Below are 10302 nucleotides of genomic sequence, written 5' to 3' on the forward strand. Positions count from 1 at the left end.
ATGTCACAAGTTTATTTTATAGACATTTATTTTACATCTGGATCAAATATCGTAAATTATAGTGTCGAGAATTTATATGAAATTTAGGTAACTGTCAAAAAAAATTTGTGACATTTAGGTAAATGTTGAGAAGAATGTGTCATTTACTTTGCAACATATATGTAAATGTTACTAAGATTATTACGACATTTATGTGAATGTCGATAAGAAATATGACCTTTATTTTTGACATTTACGTGAACGTCGGTATGAGATATATGACATCTGTTTTTGATATTTAGGTAAATGTCACTATGAGATATATGACATTTATTTTCGACATTTAAGTAATATCGATATAATATATGAAATATGTGACATTTAAGTAAATGTCACATATCTCAGTAAATGTCAATATGAGATATGTGACATTTATTTTGTCAATATTTATGAAATGTCACTTACACTTTCTGACATTTAGTTTAGATGTTGGTAAAACAGATTTTAAGACACTGACAGGCATTTAAAAAATGTCACATTGAAATTTATGACACTTAAGTTAATGTCAACAGATGTTATTTTGAATGTCATAAAAATTGGTGGCACTATTTTATATTTTGCTAAATATCACAGTAATATCTTAATGTCACTACCAAGTTTCTTAAACATTCCAAAAAAAATGGTATACAATTTTTCTCAAAACACAAATACATACAAACAATCCATGCATTCAAAACTACCTTCTTCATGATAAGCAAGAAAAATTATATAAATATTTTTAATATTTATAATCAAAAAACAAAATAACAATATAATAAATTTTCTGTAAAAGTAAGAATGTCAAAACAAATTATCTTCTCTCTCAAGTAAAATTGAGATCTAACTAAATGTAATAATCTCAACATGAAACCAACTAACTAACTCAGAGTTCAAATGGAATTAAAATCTCTACTGAATTTGCAATAAATCTTTATGAAATCATCAATCCAAAAGTCGAGCATGTTAAAGTCGATACTTGAACTCAATTTCCTTAAAAATTCTGCACAAGAAATGCACATAAGAAATTTCTAACTATATAATAATAGAAATTGGAACCTCATTAACTAGAACAAATTGAGATATAAAAAATGAGTAATTGAATCTTTCTAAAAACAAACTTATTAAGGAATTGATGCAAAAGCAGTAAAGTATATGCATGCAATGTTTCTCCTTTGAAAGAAAAGCAAGATCTTTAGTTTTTTCAAACATATACACTTCTTTTTATTTGTTCCAACTACGGTAGTTCCGGCCTTCTTGATCTAACATATTAAATTGATTATTTTAATGATTTACGAAATATAAAACTTAACATTTCATTGAATACATAAGTGTGTCAATTTTTCCAAAGGAAAATTAAAAAAGGAAACAGCTGGTGTTGGGACATAGATACAAACAGACAAAGATGCCTTCCTAGGTTGTGATCCTAGTCTGTTTAACAACTTGTGTACTGTTTTTGAAACAGAGAATCCTTTATTACTACAACTATCAGAGCTCTCAAGCTAATCCTTCATTTGTTGATCATAGTATGCACTTAGAACCGTTGGATCACACTATTACAGCCTAACACTGTCAGAAATAATAATTGCAAACCAGAGTTGATCCTGATTTCCTTATGCCGGACATGAGGTTGCAGATGAACCAAATAACAGTGAATTGGGGAAAAAAGTATGAAATAGAAATAAGCCTCATTGCCAAATTTTAACCAGTCTCATCATATAATTCTGCCATTTGTAGCAGCAGCGATACTGAAAAGTCAAAACTAATGGTGACTACATAGATTTTGCTATGTAATAAAGGTCCTAGTTGTGATTATATCCTCCTCAGATTAGCACATAAAGTTACTTTTGAGTTTTGACAACACTGCAGATTCCAGTTCCATCACCAAATATGACAATTGACAACCAAAAAAGGGAGATAAATGGCACAATGTAACAAACACATAATAGAAATGAGTTACATACGCAAAATATCAAGGAGTTCTACGTTCTCTAACAACTCATAACTCCGAGATTAAATCATCAAATTAACAAAGACAATAGCAACCGTATATTTCATACAATATAAAAGTTATAGGCTTCTTACTTGTGCATGCAGTACTTGTATTCTTGACTCCTTAATGTATCTTTTTCCCCTTCCTCCAACTAATTCAAAACACACCAATACATATACTCAGCATCATGAACATAAAGATAAACATCTCAATATTGCAAGAGAAACATTCAAATATAGTTTTTTTCTTATAGGATCACTTTGACAAACCTGCTCATAGCAAACTGGTGACAAGCATTGTAGAGCAAAATTCTCCTTGTCTACAGCTGTAGCAATGCACTTCTAACCCCATAATCCACTTTTTTCAAGAAAAAACAATACACAGTTAATAAACAAACTAGGAGGCCATGGAACAATTCAACTTGTTAAAGCCCAACTTGGGGATAGATTTTCAATCCGGAAGATGTATGTAAATTTATTGCCTGATCATCCCTAAGTAGCCTGGGTACATCTTGCTTTACATCCAAAGATACATCCTAGATATAAATCCATTCTATTGTTGGCTATACAGAAAAGACTAGCAACAGTTGAGAGATTGCAGAAATTTAAAATCATTGTCCTCCCTGATTGTGTCTTTGGTAGACAACAATTCGAAACATTCTCACATTTATTCTTTGAATGCAGTGTAACCAAGAACATACGAAATTGTATGCTACAATGGTTAGGGCACAGAAGACAAATACAAGACTGGAAAACTGAAGTGAATTGGATGAGCCAGATCGCAAGACGGAGAGGTGGTGTTGCTGCAATCACAAGTTGTGTATTTGTGATGTTGAGAAGGTGTTGTTGATCCCAATGCCAAAGATGGGGAGATATTTGGTGGTGCAACAAGTACAGAAGAAACTCAATTCGATGCCTTATTATCTATAGAAATACAACAAGACATAGATCAAGAGGATAAAACTTGTATTTGTAATACTGAGGAGGTATTAGTCTTCAGAGAAAATCTAAAAGTGTAGCTAATGGTTTATTTCAGAGAATGGAGTTCCTGCAAATCATCTATCAATACAGGACACCAGAGACAATGGTTCGTATAGATGGTTTGAGAAATTAGTGAGAAGGCGTCAAAAGTCAAAGACTAATTTCACACATACTCCAGAAATATTGTAGAAGGAAGATGACTCAATGCATCTCAAATAGTACTACATAAACTTGTACAAACAGTAAAACTCCATAAATACAAAGAAACAACATTAAAACATACTAGAATTGAACAATTAACTTATCTGAAGTCGCATTGATAAAATAATTGGTATTATGTGTTGGCAGTTATTGATGTCTAGTAAAGCTGGTCATTACTGCAACATTTTAGGCCTACGACCACCCCAGTAAAGTGGCCGAAACTAGCAAAAAGTGTGACTTATGATAAAAGGCTACACTTTTGGACTTTAAACAATGGTTGTTAGGGGGTGGCCTAATGTCGCCGTAGCAGCTACACTTAAAAAGTGTGGCCAAAAAGGTATAAAAGACACTCTTTGTAATAATTCATTATCAACAACTATTGTTCGATTGTACTACACTTAAAAGTGTGGTCTTAACTTTGTTATTGGTCACACTTAAAAATGTTGCCTTTTATATGTCATCTAGAACAACACATCTAAAGTGTAACTTTTCTTATTGGACGTCCCTAAAGCAACACTTTTGAATTTTGTAGCTGCAATTTTCCATTATTAAGAATAAAAAAATTTATCTGCAAATATTCAAATATTACATAATTAAATATATAAATGATCTAAACCACAAAAGTAGCTAATAAAATAAATCAAAGCTATATATTTCAAATAAACTTCGAGAAAAACATGTCTTGTACAACCAATACTTAGAAAACGATTGCTTAAGGATATCTACTATCATTAAATTCCACAAAATCGAATGCATTCAAACAAAGACTAAGATAATGGGTAACTCTGTTCAACTCATCATGAAAACATTCTCTACTTATGAAGTCGTTTCTGACCAACTAGTGAATAGAGATAAAAGTCACTTCATGATCCCATCGAATGCTCCAGCTGAAATTGTGGAAATTAATGAGGTTACTTACTTCACACAAAAGGAAATCACTATTACTTACCTTTGCTGCCCCTTATACATTGGAAGACACAGTCTGATTTCTGGGAATTTCGCTAGCCATGTGGAATTCTACTCAGCTTCACTGAGTGTTATTCATACCCCTCTTCCTCTAAGAGATATTCTTATGAAGTGAGGTAATATACAGCATGAAAGTAGGCTCACAAGCTCGTGAATCAGGCCCTTCCCATCGTTATATGTTGGAACCTGTGGAAAAACAAATCTGCAATATAATATGATGCCAAACAATCCAATATGAGGAGAGTGAAGTTCCGAATCTGCAAAAATATCCTTCAAATTTTTAACATTGTTTTCCCCTATATCCAGCAGTCACACAACTGGAATGATCTTATCTTTATGGTGGAAAATTGTAGTCATGAAACTAAGTTTTTGGGAAAGAGCTTCCAATGGTGTCTACAAGCTAAATACAGATGGGAGTGCTCTCAAGACCGGTGGAGGAGGAATTTTAAGAAAACACCAAGGAAAATTGGTGTATGCATTTGTTGTTCCCCTTGGCATTGGTACCAACAACCAGGCTGAGATACGACAAGTCATACATGGAGTTAACTGGTGCATGCAACATCGATACATGAAGATCATTTTAGAGGTGGACTCTACACTATTAATGAAGTGGATCACTGCTAATAGTAGAACAATGAAATACTCAAATTTCAGATCAACCAGAAAGTTCATATGTGACTAAGGGGAAACAACAACTTGAAGTGATACTGTAAAATTTAGATGTTCCATTAATTCAATGGTGTTCCCTCGATCTCATTTTCTACCACATCTGCATCCAATGTGCCAATCCACGTGGACGCATCCATCAGTGAAGAAAAGTGAATTTTTTAAGATTAAAATTGCAAGATGACATGTTGATCATGTTGGATTGCTCTCAATAAAGGCGTAATTAGCTAAGCTGGCACCAGAAAAAAAGGTTACGGCACATTATAATACATTCAAAAGAGGGGGTAAAGGTCTTTAGGGTCTTTTCAGCTAGTAATATACTATTCTTGTTGGGCCTAGAGAAATAATTTTATGTCAGGGATGCTGAATTTTCACCTTTTTTAGATGTACATATTCCTGCATATATAGACTTCAGCACAAAATTCTACTGCTAATCAAAATGGAGTGACTACATTATATCACCAAAAGATTTGAGCACAGCTGGCAGAATAATATATTTACTGCTAGCCATGTTTCCCTCCAAATGTTACTTTTAACCTGATCTTTCGGCAAGAATAGGTACATAATGAGAACATGTATGATGATATTGACCAGGGAAGATATGTTTATGTATAAGAGTGACAACTTCTCCTATTATGGTATTTCTCATAATAAGGCAAAACTACTCATAACTTAGTTTACCAATGTGTCATCAGTGCAATAAGCAGTCAGCAGAAGGGATCAACCTTGTTACCAGACTGAACAAGTAATTTCAATACACAACATAAACCATGTGAAAAATCAGTAAAAATACAGGAAATACAATAAAATTTGAACTCACTTTCAAGAGTAAGAACCTAAAGGTTGAACCTGAAATGCAAATTCTGGTTCTCCTCTGGCAGTCAACACCTTTCACTTTATTATCAAGGCACCTTTTGCCAGTCACAATGATGGTGCATTTTCACTCTACCAGCCTGTACTTTTGTGCTAACCTACAAATTCAATGACAATATCTAAGTAATTGGAGAAACATCAAGGTTACAACAAAACTAATCCAGAAGCAGCATGCTATGATGTCAGAGACATGCAGATACACATTTCCCTGTTTTTGGTAAAACCCCTCGTAAAAAAAAAGTCGAGAATTATAAAATAAACTTCTTGAAGTGATTTCTTCCCCTGTCCAAGTCATATACTCTATGGAATTAGTCGAGCTATGTGCAAGCTAATTCGACACCAGGGTCATCCAAAAGAAATTACTTTGTTTAAGCCCAGATTTACAAAGAATAAAACAATGAGAACATGAAACAACTTATACATAAATCATGTATTAAGCAAATCAAAATCAAGAACAGAGGCCCATGGATTTTTTTTAATTCCAAAATCTGCATATCCAATATCATGGGATTCGAAAACAGTCTCCCATAATCAAGAAAACACACGAAAAAAACAAATCTTTTTGATACATGATTACAGACTTATGAAGATTAACAAATAATTTTTATCACCAGTAACATGTTCCGTTCAAAGAAATATTACAATTTTTTGATAAAGGTGTGACACTGATACAGACAAATAAGATTAAAAAATTAATATCTCAAATGAAATCAAACTATAATGAACAACTATCTATTTTTAGCACAATATGGCAAGAATTTAAGTTTTCATGGACATGCAACTTAGTTTATAGAAAGCTTTACAGCAAGGGAAAATACAACAATTCGATGATGGAACTTTTTAAGAAATAATAACATGAAATCCAGAACAAAGCTGTCAAACTACTAGCTTATATTTTAATTGTCAAATTGTCCAGTTGCTAGCTTCTTAATGAACTTTCAGCATTGCATACAACAAGAAGCTAGATGAAGCAGCTTTATTTGGAGAGGAACACATACGTCAAGGTAATCAGTGTTCAGAAGTTTTTTAAAAAAATTACAGAACTTCTGCAATGCTTTTGGCTTAGTAAGGGAACATACATAAGAGTTGTCTATTCTGAGGGAATGTCTCCTGAGAAGAAACAAGAAATTGAGGAAAATTTGGGAATAAGTAGAGGTAAATTCCCTTTAGATATACTTAGGAGTCCACTAAGTACCAAGAGAGTCTTTATAGTACAATGTGAACCTCTTCTGGAAAATATGCTGAGCAGAATAAAGACATGGACTACTGGATTCCTATCGTGTGTAGGTAGAAATCAATTGATCAAATTTGTAATGTTCCCTGTTCAAGTCTTCTGGAACAAGTGTTCGTCCTAAAAAAGAAATTCATCAAGATTAATGAAGCTACATGTCGAAATTTTCTTTGAACTAGGAAAACTAAGATTTCAAAAAGGGCTCTCTTGGCATGAAGAAGAGTTTGTTACCCTAGGATTGCTTTTGGCACGAATGTACTGCATATAACTACTTAGAAAAAGGCAGCTATCATTACTTTACTTCGGTATCTGCAAGAAAGAAGAAAAGCTAGGGGTAAAATGGATACATGATTATTATGACAGAAGAGATTTGCTGAATGATAATTCCAAAACAGTCCTCTTGGATCAATCAGATGATCATAAAGGCCACGAAGTATGTCAGAGAAAAAGGTTATGAACTGGTGCACATAAAAAAAACACAATTTTACCAGAGACTAAGGGGCTCATTCTAGAAAATACCATGGAGGAGACTGGTATGAGAAAAATTGGCGCTCCAAGGTGTATATTCATTTTGAGGTTGGCAACACCTTATAGACTAAGCACTCGGGACAGACTCTATCAGTGGCATGTCACCAATAGCAAGACTTCTCCTCTATGTGAAAAGGAAAATAGAAATGTTAACCACTTGCTTTTTCTTGTGACATATGTCCTACAATATGGGAAAAACCCTTGAACGAGATGAAGGTTAGATGAGGCATTAAGTAGTGGTTAAAAGAACAATGTTGGCCAGAGGTATATGTAAAAGGAAAATCTCCAAAGGCTAAGGTCTATAGGGGTGTGCTAGCCACTCAATATACTACATTTGGAGGAATGAAATGCTCGAGTGTTTCTTAACAAATGAATTAACACACAGGCAGTCAGTAAATAATTGCACAAGAAATCGACATGAGACCTACAAAGAATGCCAAAGTTACAAACTGACCAAAAAACATCAATTTCTACCCAAGCTAGAAATATATAATTAGATTAGATGATGGCTATTGTATAAATGTTGTTCTTGTTATAAATTCTTGCTAACTACTACAACTAATACTGATTGACTAAAAAATATTTTTAGAGCATCTTGTACTCTTGCACATATAAACAAAACCAGAACTTATAGATATTGATTCACCTAGATCTCAATCGATCTCTTGTCATGAAGGTGCAGCCAATCGCAAATAAAGCAACAGATGTAGTACACACTAAAAGTAAAATGCTCAGTGGGGTGTCCCCAGTAGCCTGACTTGTCTTCTATCTGAGAAGGAAAATGGAAGTGTTAACCACCTATTTTTAGCTTGTGAGGTATTAACTACAATATGAAAAAAAACTCTTGAACTAGATGGTGGTTAGATGAGGCCCTAATTGGTGGTCAGAAGAACTATGTTGTCCCGAGGTCTATGCAAGAGGAAAATCTCCAAAGGCTGAGGTGTACATGGCCGTTCTAGTCACTCAGTATACTACATTTGGAATGAAAGGAATGCTCGAGTGTTTCGGGACAAAGGAATGAAACACAGGCAGAATCCACATGAGATCTACAAAGAATGCTAAAAGTTGCAAACTGACAAAAAAAAACTTCACTTCCTACCCAAGCTAGAACTATATAATTAGATTAGATGATGACTACTGTATAACTAGTTGTCTTTGTTATTAATTCTTGATAACTACTACTACAAATACTAACTGATTAAAGATCTTAATTATTATCATTAGACTTTATGTAGTTCCAATGCTATTAGCAATGTACTGGATAAACTTAAAAAGCAATTGGATCGAAAGACCAAAAAGAACTCAAGAATACCCAACCTTAAATCCTTAATAGACATGATAAATATCACCTAAAAGAACAACAAGAAATAAAACTAATCAAATGAAAAAAGAGTACTTCAGCAGGCAGGGTAGGAAGATGCAGTGTAGGCGTGAGACGGATGGACATATGCTAAAACTCTTCGCACACAGGGTGAGTTGAAATATTGAGGGTTAGGAAAAAAACCCACCGCGTTGCACTATTTATTACCCCTATCCATATGTGTTTGAAACTATATTGTTTTGTAATTCAGGGGGAAAATGTAGACATAAATCTGCTATTTAATTAAATTTATTATTAATGAAAACGGTATCTAAGTGAATCAAACTTATCTTTACCTACTATAGCTCTTGTACAATCTCTTTTATAACCCTTAGCCACATCAAATATTACTTTTCAAGTCATGTCAATACGTCTCAATAGACATCATTCAAAATGAAACAGAAAATACTTCTCTCTTCATAGATTCACATATTTTAAAAATCAAACCATAAACAATAATTTGCTTTGTTGAAGTATCATTTTCCCTAATGTTGAAAGATTAATTCAAGAATAAAAAATTAGAATCTGTAACAACATTAAGCACAAGATTGATTCACCAACATATTATTTTGGAAGTTCCACTTCCAGATAACCATTGGATTCACAAATTTATATTCATTAACATTATAGAAAAAGAAAAAAAAATATTATATACGAAGATGCATTATGTAATTCACTTCGGGAGAACCATATTCTATATCTCATACTATTCATTGAGACATAAAGAACACATTATGACATTTCATTTAGAATATGAAGCCTCTCATATTCTAACACATAATCAATAGTAAGAGACAAACAAATACAATTATATAAAAGTAGAATCTATGTAATTTACTACATGAACCATGATAATAATAAGAAGTAGAGGCAAGACCAAATAAAATTAAAATTGGAGATCAAAAAAGCAGAAATTAAAATAACAAAAAAGGAAAAGCCAAAGAAGAAAATAGAATCATGAATCATAATGTATAAATCATCATAGATAGGCGATACCCGGAGTTATTACTCAAGACCGTAGCTTTGTGCCTCTCACACCACAACTTTGTTCCACTCTAAAACGGTAGCTTTGTGCCATCAGTGATAATGGGAGAAATATTTCCAATCCATGTGTATAGATACAGGGAAGGAGAATGGGGATTGGCGAATTTGCGTTTTTGTTTTGCTCGTCTTAGGGTTTTTCTTGTGTTCTTTTGCAAAGAGGGAGAAATTTGGGGGAAATAATTGAGGGGGGTGGGAACTGATGAGGGGAAAAGGTGGGTTTCGTTTTTTATTTTTAATTTTACATTATATATCATGTTTTTAACAACATCATACTATTTTAACGCTATAATAAAATGTAATTATGTTAATAAATAATATTGACAGAAGGTCGGCATTTTATATTCATTTACATTTTAACTTATGTAAAATCATTATTCGGAGGATGATTTATTTAAAATTAATCAAAAATATTGATTTTTATTACTTTTTTTTTTTGAAATTACTA

At 33.0% G+C, this 10302-nt stretch overlaps 1 long non-coding RNA gene across 1 annotated transcript; it reads right to left on the reverse strand.

The window, feature by feature from the left end:
• Nucleotides 1-723: 723 nt before the first annotated feature.
• Nucleotides 724-10078, reverse strand: LOC138348547 (uncharacterized). The gene is made up of 6 exons (XR_011221226.1): nt 9810-10078; nt 5642-5792; nt 4139-4341; nt 2278-2365; nt 2101-2159; nt 724-1018 (listed from the first exon to the last, which is right to left on the reverse strand). It is a non-coding gene; the product is annotated as an uncharacterized lncRNA (long non-coding RNA).
• Between the last annotated feature and the right edge of the window lie 224 nt (nt 10079-10302).

This window comes from Solanum lycopersicum, chromosome 5 (genome assembly GCF_036512215.1).
Source record: "Solanum lycopersicum chromosome 5, SLM_r2.1".
In the NCBI taxonomy this organism is placed as follows: Eukaryota; Viridiplantae; Streptophyta; class Magnoliopsida; order Solanales; family Solanaceae; genus Solanum; species Solanum lycopersicum.